General features: G+C 36.3%; 1 long non-coding RNA gene across 1 annotated transcript in view; it reads right to left on the bottom strand.

The window, feature by feature from the left end:
* LOC307186605 overlaps positions 1–23,144 on the bottom strand; it is a 222,273-nt gene extending 199,129 nt beyond the window's left edge. Inside the window, exon 1 of the long non-coding RNA XR_013828422.1 lies at positions 23,108–23,144. This is a non-coding gene — a long non-coding RNA (uncharacterized lncRNA). The remainder of the gene's footprint in view (positions 1–23,107) is intronic.
* Positions 23,145–23,429: the final 285 nt, after the last annotated feature.

Below are 23,429 nucleotides of genomic sequence, written 5' to 3'. Positions count from 1 at the left end.
AAGAGATGGCCAGAGCTCACTTGATAGAAAGCTCATGGTGAAGAAAATGAGAGGTTTCATGTAGCTGAGAGTAGATTAGGTATGTGTCAATCTCTCTGCTGGCACAAATAATTTCCATGTAGTGGATAATCTACTAACTACCTCAGAAAATGTGAGTTTTCAGAATAGCAGCAGGGATTTAAGTACGATATGACCATGGGTATCATAAAGAGAAATTGAAAAGCAATCTTTTATAGTACATCATAATGCTTTTCTGAGTAACTCCATAGGAAAGTGGAAAATCTGAATTCATATAAGTGTACATACCTCATAACAATTATGACGGGAACCTTTTGCTTTGCTTTATGTTTTGCTTAGACTTATCTGACATAATTATATCTTCTCCAAAATAATAGATATAAGCACTTTGTATTGCATACATTTCAAAAGGATTTATTGGCTTAAGAGCTTTTTCCTTCTCTACTATAATTGTCACAGTTTTGAAGGATTAAAATTAGCAGTGATCACATTGGATTTCATATCTTTCAGAGTGACTTAATCCATACAGCCTCAGATCTCAATTCATAAAACTTGGCTTTTTATTACCTCCTCTATTTGCAAGCACTGTCAACTTGGGCAAGTAAAGGAAACTCTCAGTCTTGCTTATTTATCTGTAAAATGTGGACACATATATCCATTGTAATAGCTTTGTTGTTTTCGATGAAAAATCTCAAACGAAGAAAATGTCTTTGTAAACAGTCAAATGCAGGATATAAGAATATATAGAAATGTAGGATATGAGGCTATAACATCTGTTACCCAATTTATTTCCGGATTGACTGAAGTAATTTAGCTGGCTAGGAGATGTCTTTCACTACTCCATAACCATCCCTCCCAGTTCTGCCCAGTCAAGAAAACCGAATTTAAAGAAAAACTTTTATTCAGTCAAGAGTAGGTAAATACTCCTTGCCAGAAGCTGTAAATAAACTCCCAAATTATATAGAAGAAATATTTGTATTATCAGCAGCAGTGTCCTCATCATTAACTCCAATAATAAAGAAAGAATTTTACAATTTTGGATGCCTGTGAAACATAATTTTTAATTTGGTCAATCAAGGTATATATTTTTACAAGATTCTCTTCCTTTCTGACATTTAAAGTTACTGAATGGAAGAAGAAGAACAACAACAAATAAAACAGGATACTATGCTCTATTTAAAATAAAACTAATGTATGAGAAAATATAATAGAGATATTTCTGCCCTAAACTATTGCATGGATATATGTTATTTTTTTCCTTTAAAGGAAAAGAATAAGTAAGATATTAGCATAAAATGAAAATGTCCTTCTTTAAGATAAGCTGATATGTCCTTGTATAGCCCAAAAGGTCCCTGAGGACAGAGGTTATAAACTTTTACTTCTTTATGACATCTTCAGAGATGAAATATTTCCTGTCTTGCAGTAGAATTAATAAATGAAAGAATGCTAAATACAATTAAGCAAACATGAAAAGCAAAGTGAGCCACTTAATGTATTTTGATTTTCTTATGATCTTGCATTATAAGACATACAGTGATGACCTGGCAGGAACCAGGAATTTGTCCTGTTATCATAACTTCTTATCTAGCACAATGCCTGCCTCTTATTGTGTTAAAATATGAGTCTTATTTTGGTACATTTAAAAAACTGGATATAGTCATAGACCTCAATTCTTCATCCAGATTCCCTACTAGTACATTTTATGGCAGCATAAATTTTTCTAACTATGTCCACCATGATAAAACTGTCTGGGTCAATTATAGCAATTATGTGCTCTTAAACATTTTCTAGCACTTCAATGTCAGTGATGATCTGATCAATACTTGTCTCCACACTAAACTCTATGCTTCATGATGGTAGCACAATTTTTCTCACAATTTTATTTGCAGCATCTCTAGAGAATCTGACAGTATGAGAACATCAGTAAATATCTGATGAGTGACTCAATGATTGACTTAAAAAATGAATGAGTTAACTTATTACAAAGTGCAAAGAGAGTTTTCTAACAAATATCAATAGAAAAAACAAATGTGATCTCCTTTTCAATAGGAATAAAACAGTAGATGCACTTCTTTTGGAATAGACTAGGGAACAAATATTGTCTAGCCCAACATGGTTTGTTGAGGAAAGAGACTAGTTGCAAAATAGCAGCTCAAGGCACTTCTGTGTCACTACATTTGCCCTGACAGAAGGTGTTGAGATGTTTACTTCAGTCTCCGCTATTTCAGGCAGTCTGTCCTTGGCCTCCAAAAGAAAGGGTGCTTCCAGAAGAGGAGAGGTGTGAGTTAAATATCTTTAAATGTTGTCTGCCACTATCATTATCAGTCCTAGGAATAATAATTCTCTTTTTCTTGGCAGGTGAGTTTTTTTCTCTTCTTTACATTAAAGGATGATAACATTTATTTGCGATTGTAAATGAAGGCTTTAAGTTGATATCTTTTTTTCTTCATCTGAAAAAAAGTGAACTTTTCTATAGTGCATCAATATCTACTGCTCTGAAACTATCCACACTGAAGGGACAAGAAAGCCATGGTGAGCTATGAATGATGACCACCTGCAAAGAAATGATAAGACTGTACCTTTTCTCTCTTTTCTTGGCAGGATCACTTTGCTGTGTTCTGACTTATGCTGAGTAATTGGAGTCAAATAGACAACCAGCTAATTTCCCTTTTCTCTGTCTTCTGGATGTAATATCCTCACATGCTTCACAAGGAAATGTAACAATGTGTCTGTCATTTAAAATGAATCACCGACTGGTCAATAAAAATAGTACAAGAGAAATATGGAATTAATTTCAGAATGGTACAGCTTCCTATATCCATCCAAACTTAAACTTTCCTAAGATCATTTTGGATTTAGTTCATTAGTTTTAATGGATAGATGGCAAACAGAAGAGCCAATTTGCTGCCATCGTGGAGCTTAATTTGAGTGGGTGGAGATGAACAATAAACTAGTAATCAAGAAGTAAAAAAGATCATTTCCATTTGGGTCACAATCTGTAAAAGAAATAAAAATTGTGATGCAATAATGTTTAACTAAGGAATGGGGAGTTACTACCTAAAATAAAAGATTAAAGTTAGTGTAAGTTTGGCATGATAGAAGAACAGAAGGGAGGCTAGAATAGCTGATGTAGACTGTGGGGAAGGGAGAATTACAGCACATGGTGATGAAGAGGTAGGCAGGAGCTGGACCAAATTGAACTGTACAGTCCAGTGCATGTTAAACTTTAAAAGCCTGTAAGCAGGGAAAGGCTATGATCCAAACCATGATTTGTGATTGCTCTGTGGGGAAATAATTTTAGGTGAACAAGACTGCAAGTAGGAGACAAGAGGCCATTGCATTAAAAGAGTAGAGTTGACAGCGACAAGAGCTAGGGAAACAGTAGTCAAAATGGAGAAAAGTTGAGATGCATGTTCAAGGTGGTACCAATAGGGGAATGAGGTAAGTAGGAACCAAGGTATTGGCTTGAGCTCTGAGGTGTGTAGCATTTCCATTCATTGAGAAGGAGATACTGCAGAGGGACAGTTTTTGATCAATTTTAAGGGGTTGAAAATCGTGTTTCATCATGACCATTTAGCATGCAAGCAGAGATATTTATTTTGTATTTAAATGCACCAGGCAGGATGAGGGCAGTGTCAAAGATACAAACTTTTAAAAAGTTTAGATATATTTTCTACCATAAGACTGGTTGAGATTACCCTGGGAGAAGGCCTGGGTTGAGAAGAAGAAACAAGGATTAAAAACTTGAGATTTTAGGGGCTTCCCTGGTGGCACAGTGGTTGAGAGTCCACCTGCCGATGCAGGGGATGCGGGTTCGTGCCCCGGTCTGGGAGGATCCCACATGCCACGGAGCGGCTGGGCCCGTGAGCCACGGCCGCTGAGCCTGCGTGTCCGGAGCCTGTGCTCCGCAACGGGAGAGGCCACAACAGTGAGAGGCCCGCGTACCACAAAAAACAAAACAAAAAAACTTGAGATTTTAAAATTTTCATTTCAAACTTATGAAATGTTGCAAATAAAGTATAATTTATAAGGTATAATTCCTTCCTCCATGTTCTGACTCATTTTATCCTGCCTTTGTTATATTTCTTTTATCTGAAGAAACTACTTTGACATTTTCGCAAAGGCAGGTCTACTGGCAACAAATTCTCTGAGTTTTTCTTCCTGAGAAAGTCTTTATTTCTCCTTCCCTTTTGAAGGATAATTTCACTGGGTACAGAGTTTTCTAGGTTGGTAGTTTTTTTCTCCCAGAACTTTATCTCACTTCACTCTCTTCTTGCTTGCATGGTTTCTGAGAAGCTGGATGTAATTTTATCTTTGGTTCCCCTATAAGCAAGGTGCTTTTATCCCCTCTGGCTTCTTTCAGAATATTTTTTTTTATCTTTGATTTTTCTGTAGTTTGAAAATTATATATCTAGGTGTGGCTTTTTTTTTTTGGTTTTATCCTGTTTGGTATTTTTTGAGTTCGCTGGATCTGTAGTTTGCTGTTTGACATTAATTTGGGTAAATTCTCAGTAATTATTGTTTCAAATATTTCTTCTGTTCCTGTCTCTCTCTTCTCCTGCTGCTATTCCTATTATGTGTCTATTATATCTTTTGTAGTTGTCCCACAGTCCCTGGATACTGCTCTGCTTTTTTCAGTCTGTGCCTTTACGTTTCATTTCTCCAGGTTTCTAGATTATATTCCGTAGCTCAGAGATCCTTCCCTCAACCATGTCCAGTCCACTAATAAGCCCATTAAAGGCATTCTTGATTCCTGTTACAATAGTTTTGCAATCTAGCATTTCTCTTTGGTTCTTAGGATTTCCATCTGTCTGCTTACATTGCCTGTCTGTTATTGAATGCTGTCTACTTTATCCACTAGAGTCTTTAGTATATTCATCATAAGTATTTTATATTCTTGGCCTGATACTTTCAACAATCCTGCAGTACCTGTTTTTTCTCTTCAAATTGTGTTTCTGCTTTTTGGTATGTGTTTTAATTTTTTCTTGAGAGGGCTACATGATGTACTGGGTAAAGGAACTGCTGTAAATAGGCCTTGATAGTGTGGTGGTGAGGTGTGCGGGGGAAGGGAAGCATTCTATAGTCTTTAATTAGGTCTCACTCTTTTAGTTAGTAAGCTTGTGCCTCTGGACTGAATTTCACAAGAATTTCTCATGTTTTTTTCTCCTTCTTTAGGTGGGACAGAACGGCTAGAGTGGCCCTAGAGCTGGGTATTTTCCTTCCCCAGGTCAGTTAGGTTTGAAAATACCCCATCACTTCAGGCTCTGGTTAACTTTTTACAAGGCAGGTCTTGATAAGAAGAAAGGGTGCTCTGGTGTATTTCAAAATGCTTGCTTTTCCCCTACCCCTGCCAGAAGCCTGAGGGGATTTTTCTGTGATACTGTGGGAGTGCGGTTAAGGTTCTGGCAGTAAATCTTACAATACTGTGGGGTCCCCTACAACTGGGCCTCCCTGTAGCCTCTGCTCTCCGAGCTGTCCACACCGGACCTCCAGCAATTCATCAAGCAGAGGTCAGGGTTTGCTCTCCCGGCACAGGCCTTATTCTCCTGGTAGTTTCTGTTCAAGTAAGCTGGGGCTCCCTGTATCCACCTGTCAGTCTCTCGGAATCGTCAGTCTCTCCAAATTGTCAATCTCTCCAACACTGGGGGCAGTGGTTTTCCCTGCATTCTCTCCTGTCTCAAGGATCCAAGAAGAGCTGTAGATTTTCAATCTGCTCAGCTTTTTACTTGTTAGTAGGACAGAGTGGTGACTTTTGGGTTCCTTACATGTGGAACCTGATCGTTAGTATTATTTTTTTAAGACAATTTTTTTTTTTAATTTGGGGGAAATGTACAAATGGCAGAAGTTGCTGGTCCAGACTCATTTAAACTATTCCAAAGTGAGATGCCCATATTTGTACATCTCCTCCAGGTGAAAAGAGATAAATTCGTATCACACTATGAAATGCAGTAATTCAGCTGTTATTAGAGCTGTTAATGGATTATAATAAAACTGTCTGCCCCTTGAACGCAGCACAGGCACTAATACATTATAATAGTTCACTTTCATTAAGAGACAAATTGACATTAACTTGGTAAATTTTGTCAACATTCTATACTTATTCCTAATTTCCAGATATTATTATCTGTATTAAAATGCTCATTCCACTCAAAGGGCAGCAAGTCCTACCTTGAAAGAGTTACTCATGCATTTAAATCTGTTCTGCTGATTGCCTACCCATAATTCTGAGCAATTATCTAACTTTGCTAGCCATAATTATATAACTATGTCAATTTCACTTTTTTCAACAAGAGAAGTATTGCATATTAAGCTTCTATAGGAAATCAGTCTGTATGTATCTCTATATAGTATCTCTATAGCCATCTTGGTTTGAATACCAGCTTTATTGCTTAAAAGTTGTATATCTTTGGGCAATTTGTTTATCTTCTATAAGCTTTAATTCCATTACCTTTATAATGGCAATTGTAATAACAGCATGTACTTCATCGGTTATTACGAAGCTCAATGAGATAATGCAATTAAAATATTAAAGTGTTTAGCAATGTTTCTGTCTATATAGGAAGAACTTGATAAAGTCATTGCTTTTATTAAAAATATATAGAAGAAATATAATAAACTGTTATTGATAAATGCATATACATTTGATAACAATATACCACTAAAGAGATTTTACTTCTTACCCAAGAAGTAGGAAATTATTGTAAGCATTTATTCAAGTGGTTGAAATAGTAAACATATTTGCATTTTCAGATCACTTCGAGATATTTGAGAATTGATGATATTGAAAGATTAATGTCAATTAGACCAGTGGGAAACAGAAATATACAAACACAGAAGAGTAATGATTAAAAAACAAAAGAAGAAGAAGATCGTAGATGTAATGGGGATAAAGTTGATTGTCTCCAAAAGCAAGGTCTGTGTTTAAAATAAGCCTGCTTGGTTTTCTTTGTGGCACATATCAGGCACCTTTTAGTAAGAAATAACAATTCAGAGAAGTCTATACTCTTTTACAACCTCCGAAGGTAAATTTGTCATTGCCCAACATTATGTTTCTGTGTCCTATCTAACTTCACTAATTAATTGAAATTCCTCCCCAAATCCTGCAGACAGTGGTTGCCATCAATAAATTTCCAAAATGCTTACTTTATATTTACTCTTTTCCTTTGACTTAATGATAAACTTAGGAAGAGTCTGTTATGGAATGTTAGGCAAAATCCATTTTGTCAGATGCCATGCAGAACTTTCCCACCACAAATACTACAAAGGATAGCATGTAAATTCATACACTTATAGGGGTTGTTCAAACAGAAACTAAAAGATAAGTCGTTAGAGGTATAATTAAAATAATTCATCTTCCATACAATAAAGATGCATTTTAAACTGTTAGATAAAGAACAAAATACTAACAGGATATGAGTCTGATATTATTTACTGATTCAAATGTACCAACATAATATGATTTTGTCTAAAGATATACGGCCAGAACAATTTTGTATATACTGTGTTTAATCTATCAAAAAAGCTCTGAAATCTAAATAAGTAAATTAAAAACTCCACAGAGACAATGAAAGAGAAACTTAAAAAGAGAGATAAGAAAGAGAACTAATTATTATTGACCATATGGTTTTGACAGTTGTTATGCTAGGTATTTACTTATTTTTTCTCTGTCCTCAAAACACATCTACTAGGTAGGAAACATTATTCAGATTGGTCGCATAACACAATTTGTAAATGGCAGAGCCAGCATTTAAACTCAATTATCTCTGACTCTACAACCTATGTGAAAAAAGTAGAAATGATGGGTAGTAGAGGTAGGTATTATTTTTTTTTTTTCTGTATGTCACATACTAATGGACATGTAGACACAGTATTAGAATAATAAAAAGAAAAAGTAACTTGTGAGAGACCAAAAATATTTTACAAACACTAAATCCCACTAAGGATGTCATAGGACCATGTGTATATTAGCTTTAAATCATTTTACAGATTTGTTTTGATTGGCAGAGTCTACAGACATTACTCAGGAGCTACTTTAAAAGTACAATTATCTTAATGTGATTGTTTTCAATCTCAATGCGGTTTATGCATGAAAATATCTAACCCTAATAACCTTTTCTTCTCCATATTCATATTTATGTAGATCTTAGAAGAATAAGGAAGAGGGTAAAATATTCAGGTCAGGAGAAGGAAGAATAAATTATGTTTAAGATAATAGGTTTTTGAATTAGACATACCTGTCTTTTACTCCTAGCTCTGCTGAGATTAAGTGTGATCCTCTAAAATGATTTTCCTGTCTTGTTTACTCCTCTGTGCAATACAGTAATATTATTGCCACTTTAAATTTGTTAGGAGGATTAAATGAATAAAAAGAACACAACACAGTGACTAATAAATTAGTGAATACACAATACATGGAACCCACTTTTTGGATATCCGACAGCTGACAGCTTTCATGCTTCATCCCTCCTTCTTCCCCTTTGCTCATTATCTGGGTCGGCTTACGAGAAAGTGGGATGCTCCCCTTTTTGGCTCAAGCGTAGGTTCCAAAAACACAAGCCCCTGCTCCGACACAAAACCCCTCCCCGCAGTCCCCTAACCACAAGGCAATTTCCTTTCCTTCTCAAGTCATTTTCAGGGCAACTTGGTAAGTCTCCCAGCTCTCCTCGGAAAACTTCATTAGGTAACTAATAAATCTTTTCATACGGTATTGTGTGTGTGGCTCCACGAGCCTCAAACTCCAAATTAAATTTTGGGTGGAGGTCTCTCTCACCTCTGCAGAATGGCAACAACAGAGGTGTAGGTTTATATGTATTTCTATTAAATTTTAGTTATATCTTACCATTCATTTATTAATTTACACACTCCATCAATCTTGTGGAGAATCTACTCTTTGTAGATACTGACCTAACACTCTGTTTGCCATGGTTAAGAAAAAAAAAGCAGCAGCACATCTTCTGTCCTCATGGAATGCACAGGTTACTAAGTAGATAATAACAAAATTACAGAAAAATATTTAATTAGAGACTGTAAGATGGACTAGCAAAAATGTAAGATGTTGGTGGGGGGAGGGATGAATTAGGAGTATGGGATTAACAGAAACTACTATATATAAAATAGACAAGCAACAAGGATTTACTGTATAACACAGAGAACTATATTCAGTATCTTTTAATAACCTATAATGGAAAACAATCTGAAAAAATATATATGTAACTGAATCACTTTGCTGTACACATGAAACACAATATTGTAAATCAATTATACGTCAATAAAATATATATATATAAGATGTTATTAGATTTTATTATTCAAGGAAATTTACGGCTCTAAGGATGCCAGAGAAGGATTTTTCCCAGCAAGTAAACGTTTAATTTAAGACATGAATGATTAGTAGCAGTTAGTTTCACAAGGTCTGTGGATCTAAGGTCAGTGACAGGAGGAGGAGGAAAGGCATTTCCAACAGAAAGAACAGCACAAATAAAGCTCCGGATGGGGGCTGTGGTGGGTGAGACGATTATCTTTAAGATTTCATTAAAAGGCTCCTGAAAGTCTAGTGTGGTTCTGATGTAGTGTGCAAGTGTGCAAGCAGCACAGAGAAAACACGAACAGAAGAGTAGATATGTGTCTGATGAGGAGGGTCCTCTCAATAAACATATAACTAATAACTTATTTTTAAAGTGTGCACGTTTAGGAAGATAAGTGAAATTGGCAATGAAATGGCGTGTGGGCACACACCACAAAGACATAACTAAGGTTAGAGTTAGTTTTGATTTGTTAGTTTTCTTTTCTTTTTTTAAAATTTTCTTTTAAGGCATGCTCGAAAGGAGAAGAAATTTTATTTTAGAAAAGCAGCTCTGATTTCTTTGCATTCCTTACTATGAAAAATTAACATTCTCCAAGAAAAAGAAGAGAATTTTTAAACTTCCAATTTAATCTAGGAAGATTTGAAAAATTATTTTTTATGGAAATGACATATTGAGGAAAAATAATAAATTCCAAAGGCAGTGGGAAAAATAAAATAAAATAAATGGAAGCTGATTTGATATAAATGTCTGCTCTGCTTGACAGCGATTCAGGTTCAGATCACTATGAAACTAAGGAGACACAAATAGCTTCATCCAACACCAGCTAGAACACGAGACATACAACAGAGTGTGAAGAGCACGAGCGTGGTCAGGTTCTCACGACTCCCAGGAATATCATCCAATATTCCCACTTGATAATTTGGAATTATATGGTCAAATCAGAATAGAAACCGAATGACCTCAGCTATTTTATATTCCCATGACTGAAGATGAAGAGACGATAGATAGGTAAACAGCTAATGATCAGGTGGTAGGCAGCCTCTAAAATGGCTCTCAATAATCACCGACTCCTAGTTATGCCCTTGTGTAATCCGCTCCCTTGCATGTGAGTACTGATTCACTCGTAAGGAATAAATTATAAGAAAAATGGTAATAAAAAACTAACTTCTTTCATGCTCTCCCTCTTTTGCTCTCACTTGCTCTGACAGAATCCATGTTTCATGTTTAGCTGCTGAAAGAGTGAAGAACTGAATTCTTCCAACAGCCATGTTTGATTCTGGAAGAATATTTTCCCTTAGTTGAATCTTGAAATATGTACATTCACAGTCAACATCTTGATTGCATCCTTGTGGTAGACATTGAGCCTAAAGACTAAGCTAAGCATTACCTAAATTTCTGATCCACTGAGAATTTACAAGTATTATTGTTTTAAGACACTAATTTATTACTTGGCAACAGAAAAATAATTCACAACATAATTTTGATATGAAAAGCCAGATCATTGTAATAAATGCTGACAGGTGAACACATTAGACATAAAAACATCCTGAACTATTATTTTCCATGGAAGGAAGTCCCTAGTAGGTATTTATTCTTAACATTGATAGAATTACATTGTTCTATTGTTTCTGGTATATTTAGCAGTGAGGGAGAGTGAAAAGTGTTCCGATCACTTGATTATGTTGTTTTATATTTGTCATTTTTATCTGTTATTTTTAAGAATTTACTTTTAATATTACTAGGTTATATATGGATGTGAATTTGATATATATTATAGGTTGGAACTAAAATCTCATGTCATTCTTCAATTCTGGAAATTTCTCACCACTTAAAATTTTAATTACTTGATCTCAGTTATTTATTATATTCATTGGCTATGACAATACTTGTGTGTATATTTGGTTATTAAAAATTGTGCTTCATATATATTAACTTCTCTTTCAAAATTTTATTTTATCTCATTATAGTTAATCCTGATTTCCTCAGACCTAACCTTCCATTCACTAATTCTGTCTCCAACTGTGTATACCATATACCATATTTTTAAGTTTATCTAGTTATAATTTACATATTATAAATTTAACTTCTTTAAAGCATACAATTCACGGGCTTCCCTGGCGGCACAATGGTTGAGTGTCCGCCTGCCGATGGAGGGGACACGGGTTCGTGCCACCGTCCGGGAAGATCCCACATACCCGGAGCGCCTGGGCCCGTGAGCCATGGCCGCTGAGCCTGTGAGTCTGGAGCCTGTGCCCTGCAACAGGAGAGGCCACAACGGTGAGAGGCCCGCGTACAGCAAAAAAAAAAAAAAAAAAAAAAAAGAAATCTCTACCATAATATTTAACCTCCATGCTAAAATTTTCTATTATTATTATTATAAATATTATATTATTTAAACTAAAATTTTATTTCCAGTATGTTTTCATATACATCTCTTATTATTTTAAAGTCCAAATTTGCTCTATTTTTCCATATGTTCATTAGTGTATTTTCTCTTTCACTGAGTACGTTTCACTTCTTTTCCTGAATTGTACTTCAACAAATGCCTAATTTTTTTTTCTGTATACTTATACGTGTAATTTATATTGTATGGATTCCTTAATCGTGCTTGGTTTGTGAAATACTTCTCATCTGGCAGTTGGTTCTATTATTATCTTATGGAAATCACTGGTTCTAATCTTTACCTCCTTGGTATTATAAATATGGGCACTTCATCCAGAATCTGGAATAAAAATTATTGGTTATAGCAAGGTATGCATGGTTCTCTTTCAGGTTATGATCCGCAGCAGTTGAGTATTCCATCATCAACATGTCATAAGTTTGCAGCTTTTATATTCAGTTGCAGAGATGCAGGTACCTGCTTTACATGTTGCCTTGATTCATTAGTTCCGCAGACAATAAAACCCCAAGCCATATATCATATGTGTTTCCCTGGGGCTCACACTTTTTAACTCATTTTTTCCATTTCTCACATCATAATACTTTCTTGATTTCAATATTAACAATGCATTATTGTGATTTGTGTTTATTAAAATTGTTTATTAAATTTATTACTGTGATTTAAGCTTATTAAAATTAACCAATTTTCATATAAAGATGAACGTCAGTAAAAGTTTAAATAAATGGATATTATTTACATGCCATTATTTGTTAAAGACAAAAAAAACTGAATAACTTTTTCTCTTGTTAGATTATTTTAGACATGAAATAAGCAGTCACTGGCTTTTTTTCCTTTCTGTTTCTCTTATGTCTAATTAATGAAATTTGAAAATGGACTTTTTAACTTTCAGGATAACAGTGTGTGTGTGTTTTAAATTGACTTCTAAATATAGTTCTCATTACTGTGGGAGTGCAAGAAAGAATAGGGGTGATTATGGGACACAATTTCTTCTGTGAGACGCATATCAATCTTGCTCTTTAAGAGGAAAAATCAGATGTAAAGATAGCTGGACAGTATAAGAAACCTCACAAATTATTTTAAAGTTAGTTACATGTATTGTAGATAAGTTAGAGGAGATGCTTACTTTTGATAAAGTGTCCTCAATTGGATACATTTTCTGTCTATCCAGTTTTCTTTCTCTGTTTACAATATTTTTATTTTATGGAAATTGCAAGATATACATTAAATTTATAGCACAGAAACAGGTGTAGGCCACAAGGATCATCAGTTACTCCAAGCAGCAGGGCTGTCTAGCTCAAAACTCTAAGACTAAGGCAAGGGAGGATAATTTAACTTTACAAAGCAGAACAAAGCCTTGGGGAGAAAGAGTATTTTGCTGAGTAAGCAAAATCATGTAAGATTATAGGTGGCCATTTATTCAGACTTGTTCAGAAAACCAAGTAGTAGCTTTTCCTAGCTTAGTGGACACTTGCTTATCCCTGTTTGACACCATGTATCTCAACTGATGCTCCAGCACATCTCCTTACCCTCCCTACCACTTGCTCTGATTTTCTGGTCTCACACCATCATGACCCCTAGATTTAGTCACATTGTCAAGGGCCGCCAATAAATTCACATTGAGCTCTACAGCTTCTGCTGCTTCAGGTAATTAATGGCACAATGATGCCACTTCCTACATGTCGTAGATCATGTGTCTTGGCTCACCTGATGCAAGTTCCCCAAGGCATGAAATTATGTGCAATTATTTTTTTTATGCCGCTTGAGAACTAATGTGGTAGTTTGCAAATAAGTTATTTCATCAAATAGTTGATAATTGAGTGCATAGTCTTCCTTTTCAGAGAAAACAGTATAGGTTTTATATTTAGAATCTAAGGAGGAAGTAGCTATTTTTGCCATGTGGATGAAGCCCATTATCATACCTACATTAAATCATTGATTTTTCTTTTTTTTCTGGTGTGTTTAATTTCATTTCCCAATTTTTGATGCCAGAATACAGAAATACAACTAATTTTTAAAAATAGACCATAAATTAAATAACCTTGCTATAATTGTTAGTTTTAGTAGATGTTTCATAGACCTCAGGATTTCTACAGATGTTTGTGTCATCTATGAATAAAGAAAGTTTTACTTCTTCCTCTCAAACATGTATGCCATTTTTTTTTCTTTTTATTAATTTACTGTATTGTCTGGATCTTCCTGAAAAATGTTGAATAGAAATGGTGAGAGGAGACATTTTTGCCTTTTTCCTGCACAAAGGGAGAACATTTCACTTTTTCATCATTAAAAATGACTTTGGTTGTAGGACTTTCACAGATAAACTTTTTTCAGGTTGAAGAAATTCCATTCTATTCCTTTTTTTTGAAAATAGCTTTTTTTTAATATGAAAACGTGTTGAATTTTTAAATGCCTTTTCTGTGTCTATTAAGGTGGTCGATGTTTACTTTAGTGTATTACACATTGAATTATTTCGATTGACTTTAAAATGTGAAAATGAGCTTATGTTTTTTGCATAAACTTATTGGTCATGAGGTATTACTAGTTTATTTATTGCTGAAATCAATGTGACAACATTGTATAAATTTTTGTGCCTACGTTAATGAGGCACACTGATACAAATTTTACTTGTAATGTCTTTCTTTGGTTTTGGAATCTGGAAAATGCTAGCCCCAGGAAATGCATATGGAAGTCCTTTCTCCTCTATATTTAAAAGAATTTATGTAGCATTGAAAATATATCTTCTTTAAATACTTGATAGAATTCAACATTGAAGATATCTGCACCTACAGTTTTCTTTGGGTAATGTTTTTATATTTAAAATTCTATCCCTTTAGTATATACAGGACTGTTCAAATTCCCTAACAGCTGTATTCAGCTGGTGGCTTGGTTGGGGTTGATTGATCTATTATATCTCATTCACATATTTGTGGCCATAGCTGGCATGTTTGAAATGGCTGGGCTCTCTCTTCAAGTGATCTGTTATCTTGGGTTTCTTCACAGCATGATGATGATCTCAGGGTTTCAACAGAATGATAGCAAAAGCTTTAAAGTGTTTTAATATTTAGAATCAAGTCACACAATCCCATATCTGTGCATTCATTTAGGGAAAAGCATGTCACAAGACCTAACCACATTTAAGGAGAGGAAAAATAGACTCTACCCCGTGATAGGGGGTCAGCGGGGGGTGGTCTGCAAAGAATGTGGCTGTGTTTTTTACCACTGCATTCTCTCTGATCACAATTTTTAATTTATATGTAAAATTAATTTAAATCTTACCAAGACTCACAAAAGACTCTAATAATTATGGTATCTGGCTCAAAGCTAGGATCTTGTGGTTTGCATTTGGCCTGAATACCGAGAAGGCCCTCTTAATGGCTCATCTTGACTCCCAGTCTCAAGAAATAGAAAGACAATTTATATTCCCCTTACTTCACCTCAGTCATTTCCACTATGAGAAGAAAAGAAAACGCATAATGTCCACTGGGTGGTAGCTGCCCTGAAATCCAGTCAGTCACATGCCACCAGTTCTCTGATTCCTGGTGTAGCGACTATCCCTTGATTAGTTATAATTCTGCTGTCTGAGTATGGTTTCATAACAATCTATTTTCTCTGCTCTTGGTTCTACCCTTGGAAATGTCTTTCCTGTACAATGAAAAATGGCCCATGTTTACATTTGAAAATCTCACAAAGACTGCTTCCTGCCTATAGAAAATAGAGGCCCTTTTAGTTAAATCTGATTCATCGCTCTTAATAAGTTTGTTTTTCTTAGAAATGTGGCTGTGGTTTACTGCATGACACTTAAAGCCACATTCATATTTCTTCTCAGCATAGACCTGTGGCTGCTTTGGGTAGAGTGTCAGATTGCTGTGGGACAACCTCCTTATGAGTCTTAGAACCACTTGTGTCTAGCTGAGAGGGTTCCAAGCATCATCTTAACTTTTTCTGAGATATTTACAAAAGTCTTACAGTCATACCCTTAATTTGATCTTCACCTTAAGGCTGTTTTATACAATACTTGAACCTTTTGCTAGCTTGAGAGCCTGGGCATTAGGATAGTTTGGTTTTACAGCAGATCATGCTCTTGTCTCTCAATACATTCTCTAAATTCTGCGTGTTAACTGAACAGTTTCTTTCTTCGTGTTCATATCTTTCTTTCCGTATTTTATCATATGCAAGTAAATGAAAAAGCCACCTTTCAGCATTCTACCTGGAAATCATCTTAATCAGATTCACAACTTCATTGGGATGGGCTCTATCTTTCAAGTTACCAGGGAATTTGGTTCTGCTACTGCACAATACTCATTAGCTTTTTCAGCCTCTAACTGAAATTTCTTTTTTCCTTAAGCGTCCCCTCACCACCCTTTCAGATTCCTGTGACACCTGATGCCAACACCAGTTGGTTTAATTTTTTTTTTAATGGCAGCTTCTTGTGTAATAAATCACCCCATACCTGATGGCTCAAAACAACAATGTTATTATTTATCACAATTTAATGGGTTGGCTAGGCAGTTCCTCCACTGTTTCTTTTTGTTGTACATTGAAGGCATTTATCTCATTTGCTGAGTCTCTTCAATTTGGAAATGCTCAGTCACCATTACTTGAAATATTCCTTCTGAGCACCTCTCTATCCTCTCGTGGGACTAAAATTTCTCACGTATTAGACATTCTGACCAGGTACTACCTATCTCCTTCAGCGTTTTCATTCCCCCTCCCATTCTTTTTCTCTTGTACTCTGTCCTCTGTCTTCATTGTCTCAAATTCAGTATTCTCTTGTGTTGTGCCTGTTGTCCATCTAATTAATTGGTAATATTGTCCTTCAGATATATAGTGCTGATTTTATATATATATATATATATTTTTTTTTTTTTTCCTCCGTACGCGGGCCTCTCACTGCTGTGGCCTCTCCGGTTGCAAAGCACAGGCTCTGGACACGCAGGCTCAGCGGCCATAGCTTACAGGCCCAGCCGCTCCGTGGCATGTGGGATCTTCCCGGACCGGGGCACGAACCCGTGTCCCCTGCATTGGCAGGTGGACTCTCAACCACTGCGCCACCAGGGAAGCCCAGATTTTATATTTTTATAGATTCAGATTAGTGTTAAAATTCTACATTTTTTACCTCTATCTTATATTTTCTTTCTCTTTTTTAAACTCTAATCATAATTATATTGTCTGCTTTACTAACCCCAATACTTTGATGATGTCTGGGTATGCTTTTATTGTTAAGTGTTTTTATACTAAGCTCAGATCTACCTTTCTTTTCACATTATATTGTTATTGTATATTGGCTCTTGTAGATGATCACTGTAGTTTTGTTTTTTTTAATTATGTCACATTGCTCTAAAACTTACTTTTTTTTAAAGCAAGTAGGTAAATTGCTTGCAGATCACCTTGACACTGTCAAGTCTTGGTGGTGTTTGTTAATCTTTGCTGATGTAGGTCTGTTTTAGTTTTTCCCGTAGTCATGGGATGCAGCCCTTGTTTCTAAGACATGCTTCTTCTGTTGGATAATTTGTGTGTGGACTTGACTGAACCATGGTGTATCCAGAATTTGGTTAAAAATCGTTTCTGGGTGTGTCCTTGAGGGTCTTTCTGGATAAGATTAACATCTGAATCAGTAGATTGAGTAAAGTGGATTGTCCTCCCCTGTGTGAGTGAGATTCATCCAATCCACTGAAGGCCTGAATATTACAGGTTGAGTAAGTAAGAATTCTTCCTCTCCATAAGTCTTCAACCTGGGCTACCAGCATCCTCCTGCCTTCTGACTCAGACTGAAATTTACACCATTTGTTTTCCTGACTCTCAGGCCTTCGATTCAGGCTGGAACTAAACCATCAGCTCTTCTGGGTCTGCAAATTTCTGGCTACAGATGTTGAGACTTCTTACCCTCCATAATCACATGAGCCAATTTCTTACAGTAAATCTCTTTATATTTATTATATATCCTATTGGTTCTGTTTACTTGGAGAGCCCAGACTAATAGAGCATTTGTATCCCAGGCATGTCCATTTTAGTGCCTACATTGAAGACACATAGTTCTCATCTTGTACACCTCATGTTGGTTGAGCTCAAAGTCCAAATTTGTCTCTCAATCACCAGGAGGACTCTGAAATCTCTTACTGGCCCTCTAGCTTCACAAACAAGTATTCTGAAATAAGTCTTCTGGAGCACTGAACATGTATGGAACTGAGAGAAATAATAATGTAGATTTTTGAGGGATTTCTTTTTTGCTGCTATATTCGCTCTAGAAACTTGCACTCAGCAATTCAAACAATGATTATATTCTCCACCCAGATAGAGCTGCCCTCTGCTTTTCCATGATTTCCCTGTGCCACTGTTTGGAAATACGCCTGAAAAACTGGGATTTCCAAGTTGAAACTGATTACTATTTAGCTACATTACTAAATGAATGTATGAATCTTTTTATACTCTACATTTTTTTCAATAATCAAATTTAAAAGTCTATGAAGACTTTCTGTTGTAAAGTGAAGAATTTCGTCTCAACCAAAAATAAAAGGTCTAGGCTTGGTCCCATGTCCTGGGAGGTAACCTCTAAACCCTTGGAATTTCCCCATTGATAGGAGCGTCTATTATTTATGGATCACACCTGATAGTGATAGGAGGTGGCTCGTGGTAGGCTCCCCAACTATGTAATGTCATTTCAACCTCTACTAAGTTGGGAAGCTGGAGACTGAGTTCAACCAAATGGCAAATCAACCAATCACCATGACTATGTAGTGAAAATTCAGTAAAAACTATGGACCTCAAAGATTGAATGAGGGACCTCCCTGGTGGTTCAGTGGTTAAGCCTCCGTGCTCCCAGTGCAGGGGGTCCAAGTTCAATTGCTAGTCAGGGAACTAGATCTCACATGCTGCAACTAAGATCCCACATGCTGCAACCAAAGGAGCCTGCGTGTCACAACTAAAGATCCCACATACCGCAATGAAGACCCGGCACAGCCAAATAAATAAATACTTTAAAAAAAAAAAAAAAGATTGAATGAACTTCCCTGGTTGGCAGTACTCGGTGTATGTAGTCACACAGTATGTCTAGTGGTAGATAATGCTGTCTATGACTTCATGGAAGAGGATGACCAGAAGCTCCATGTTTGGTCCTTTCCTAGTCTCTTCCCTTTGCATTTCTTCTTTTGGCTGGTTCTAATTTGTACCTTTTCTCTGTAATGAATGTATCCATAAAAATAAGTTTGCAGTAAGTACTGTGAATCTTTACAGCAAATTATGAAATCTCAGTGTGGTTTTGGGAAACCCCTGAACTTGCTTTTGCTTTGAAAAGTCTTGAACAGACTCAGCAGTTTGGCTAATGCCAGGTAATGAGTCAGAATAATGCGGCAGCAAAATATTACCAATTGCAGATTTTGAATTCTATATGCAGAGAAATTATTCCTCAAAAGTGAAGGAAAAATGAAGACTCTCTAAGACATACAAGAACTGAAAGAAATCACTAACAGATCTGCCCTGTGAGAAATGTTAAAAGAAGTTCCTTAGGGAGAAGAAAAATAATCCAGGTTAGAAACCTGGGTCTACATAATGAAAGAAAGAATATTGAAGACGGAATAAATGAAGGTAAAATATAATATTTTATTTCCCTTATCCTCAATTGATCTAAACTATAACTGTTTAAAGTGACAACAGTAACAAGCTATTGGGTAACTGTAGTTTATTAATAAGTAAAATGAATGACAGCAATGTCACAAAAGACAGGAGGAAGGAGTTAGAAATACTCTGCTACAAAGTATCTGCACTACACATAAAGTGGTATAGTATTACTGGAAGGTAGACTTAGATTAGTTATAAATGTAGATTTCAAACTCAAAGATAACCACTAAATTTTTTTTAATGTATAATTGTTGTCCTAAGAGAGGAGATTAAAAAAAATCAAATAAAAGCCTCATTTAAATCCAAAGAAGAGAAGAGAAAAACAAAGAATAATTGTAATAATTAGAATACTTTTAAAAATATGGTAGATATTAATCCAAATGTATTTGAAATCTCTTCAAATGTTAATGATCTATATACATCAATTAAAAGACATCAATTTTTAGAAAAGGTAAAGACACAACTATATATTTTCTATAATAAAGTCATTTTAAATATAAAAACACAAACAAGTTATAAGTAAAGAGATAGAGGAAGATATGCCATGCTAATGCTTATGAAAAGAGATCTGGAATAGCAATATTCAAATTTTTATGATAAATTGAATCATAAAAAATAATGTTCTGAAAAAAGAAAGAAAGAGGCACAAATGGTTTCACTGATGAATTATACCAAACACTTATGGAAAAAATGATATTGGTTTTCTACAGTCTCTTCCAGGATATATAGCAGAGGGAAATGTTACAAACTCATTCTATGAAACCACCATTATCCTAACACTAAAATCAGGTAAGGACATTGCAATAAAGGAAAACTACAGACCAATATATCTCATGAACACAGATGCAAAAATCAATGAAATATTAGTACACAGAATCCAACAATGTATATGAAAAATCATATATGATGACTAAGTGGGATTTATTCTAGGTATGAAAGGCTAGTTGAAAATTTGAAAATCAAATAATGTAATCCACCTTATTGACAAGATAAAGAAAAATCATATAATCATGTCAATTGATACCAAAAAGCGTTTGACAAAATCCAATAACTTCATAATAAAAAATAAAAATTCTCAGCCAAGATTAAAGAAATTCCTCGAGTTAATAAAGAGCATATATAATAAAAACTATAGCTAATATCCTAATTAATCTTAGTAACTGGGTGTTTTCAGCCTAATATTGGGAACAAGGCAAGGATGCCCTTTCACCACTTCTAATAAACATCATACTGGAACAAGAAAAGGAAATAAATGGTATCAATTGGAAAGGAAGAAATAAAACACTTTTATTCTCAGATGTATAAAAAAGAGACAACAGGCCCGAAACAGAGTCACTTGTGGACCTCAAAGATTGAATGAGGGACTTCATGAGGTGGTTCAGTGGTTAAGACTCTGTGCTCCCATCATCAGCAAACCAAGACTTAATACCTAACCTAATTGCAGTCTCAAACCCCCATCTAACTTTTAAGCAGTCAAGCTGGAATTACCTTGTCAGCCCCATGGAGGTAATCTGCCCAATAGGTCTTTCTGTTCCCCTTAGGTGGGCAACCTTGCCTATAACAATGCATTTTTTGCTAATAATTTTCTTTTTTCTGTCCCATTTCTGCCTTTAAAAAACTTTTCTACAGCTCAATGGAGCTCCTTTCTATTTATTTCTAGACAGGATACTGCCTGATTAATGAATTGTTTAATAAAGCCAATTAGATCTGTAAAATTTACTCTCATGAAATTTTGTTATTTAATAGATTTGGTGGCAGTGGTGGGACTGAGGCAGACTTCTGACAGTATTCAGGGTCAACAAGAAAGACAGGCATGGTGACTGTGAACCCTTTGAATGCACTGTCTTTCTCACCCTTTCTGAAGGTCATGGGTAAGTTCTCTCTTGGTTCTGACTTCGCGTTCTTTGTGTCAAGCTCCTGATCTGATTGGCTTTCCAGTTCACAGTGCCACATTTATGTGGAGCCCCGAGTCTGCAGTCCCCATTGGTCGAGGTCTAATGGTTCAGCCCTTTCCCTCAGTCCCAAGTACCACAGTCATTGCTCTGATACATGCAGGACATTCTATTTGTCTGTCTGCAGTAACTTCTAAACCCCAGCTCTCGGTTCTGTCTGCAGATCCCACACTGGGAAGTTTGGACAGTTTTATCTGCAGCTTGCCGTCTGTTTGTAATTATTCCCCAGATTCCATGTCAGGAATTGCTGGTAGCAGCTATAGCTCTCTGTTATTTGGAATCAGTCTGAAGTCTTCATTATTTTGGGTCTACTGGCTCAGGTCTTTCCCCAAGCTCCAGTCTGCTGGTTATTGCTGGTTTGTTAATATGTACGTTTAAATAAACTATTGCTAACAAGGGTCTCTGAAGCCAAAAAGCTGCCAAAAACAAATTGGTGGCCATGGATCAAGCATTTAAGAGCTTTTTTGAGCATTAGGCACCTAACTCAAAGACTCTCTTATTAGGATAAGTTGGTCACTAAGCAGGTTCCATTGACAGTAAGTCACCCACCAACTTCAAGTGCAATGAGGTACTCTATAAAACATCACACCATTTTCAATCTAGCAGCACATCCCTTTTATGTATTAGTTTGGCTTTGAGAGACCCAAAGGCTTAGCTAAAATAAATAATAATAAAAGTGGAATCCTTAAAATCCAGCATTAAGTGTCATCTTCTGGCACACCTGCTTATTTTATATCTAAGAACTGCAGCCCCAGAAGCCGTATATATATACAAAGATGAAGAAATCTTATACAAACAACCTAGAATTACAATGGCCACTATGGGGAGCCTTCCAATTAGACAAGATCATTCATTTAAGAAACGCACTTGAGAGGCTTCCCTGGTGGCGCAGCTGTTGAGAATCTGCCTGCTAATGCAGGGGACACAGGTTCAAGCCCTTGTCTGGGAGGATCCCACATGCCGCAGAGCAACCAGGCCCCTGTGCCACAACTACTGAGCCTGCGTGTCTGGAGCCTGTGCTCCGCAACAAGAGAGGACGCGACAGTGAGAGGCCCGCGCACCTCGATAAAGGGTAGCCCCCGCTTGCCACAACTAGAGAAAGCCCTCGCACAGAAACGAAGACCCAACACAGCAAAAATAAATTAATTAATTAATAAACTCCTACCCCCAGCATCTTCTTTAAAAAAAAAAAGAAGCGCACTTGAAATCAGGGTTACTATATCAAACAAGCAGAATGGGATACCTATTTTTACTGGTATACAGAAACTTCCAAAAGACTTCAAAATTCCAAACTAACTTCATTGACAAACTTGTGGCAAAAGGCTAATGACAATTTAAAGACACAAGGCCATAAACAAAGGCTGCCAAACGATTAGCCTTACAGCTACAAAAGCTTCAAGGCCAGAGACCTCAAAATGAACACGCATGCCTCCCCCATTACACCCACCTAACAATCCATCATCAAAACGCTGGCCCAGAAATTGATATCTCATTTGTAATCGACTGGGACTCTGGAAAAGAGATTGTCTTCAAATAGCCTATGCAAATTTTTCAACATCAACTCCACACCCCCATCTCTACATTCCAAGTTGGGCCCCCAAATAGTCCCCTCCAGAGCTGATTACTTTCTGAGGGATCTTATGGTAAATGGCTATATTATTCTACTCAACAGCCAAGGGGAAACTAAAAATAAAATTAATAAAACCCCTTATCAAATTCTGGTAAATAGAGCTACTCTCTCCAAATTAGACCCCACTCAGAACCTGCAGGTGGGACCCTGGAAAAACTGACAGAAGTCAACAAAGTGTAAGAATTCTTACCAGGGTGAGGATTCCCGAAACTCTGCCTGTAGTGTCCTGTTGAGAGAGGAAAATAAAATTTAATAGAGAGACCTTCAAGATGGCGGAAGAGTAGGACGCGGAGATCACCTTCCTCCCCACGAATACATCAGAAATACTTCTACACGTGGAACAACTCCTACAGAACACCTACCGAACGCTGGCAGAAGACCTCAGACCTCCCAAAAGGCAAGAAACCCCCCACGTACCTGGGTAGGGCAAAAGAAAAAAGAAAAAACAGAGACAAAATGATAGGGACGGGACCTGCACCAGTGGGAGGGAGCTGTGAAGGAGGAAAGTTTCC

The sequence above is a fragment of the Stenella coeruleoalba genome (genome assembly GCF_951394435.1).
Source record: "Stenella coeruleoalba genome assembly, chromosome: 1".
NCBI lineage: Eukaryota > Metazoa > Chordata > Mammalia > Artiodactyla > Delphinidae > Stenella > Stenella coeruleoalba.
This window is presented reverse-complemented; position numbering and strand designations above follow the sequence as displayed.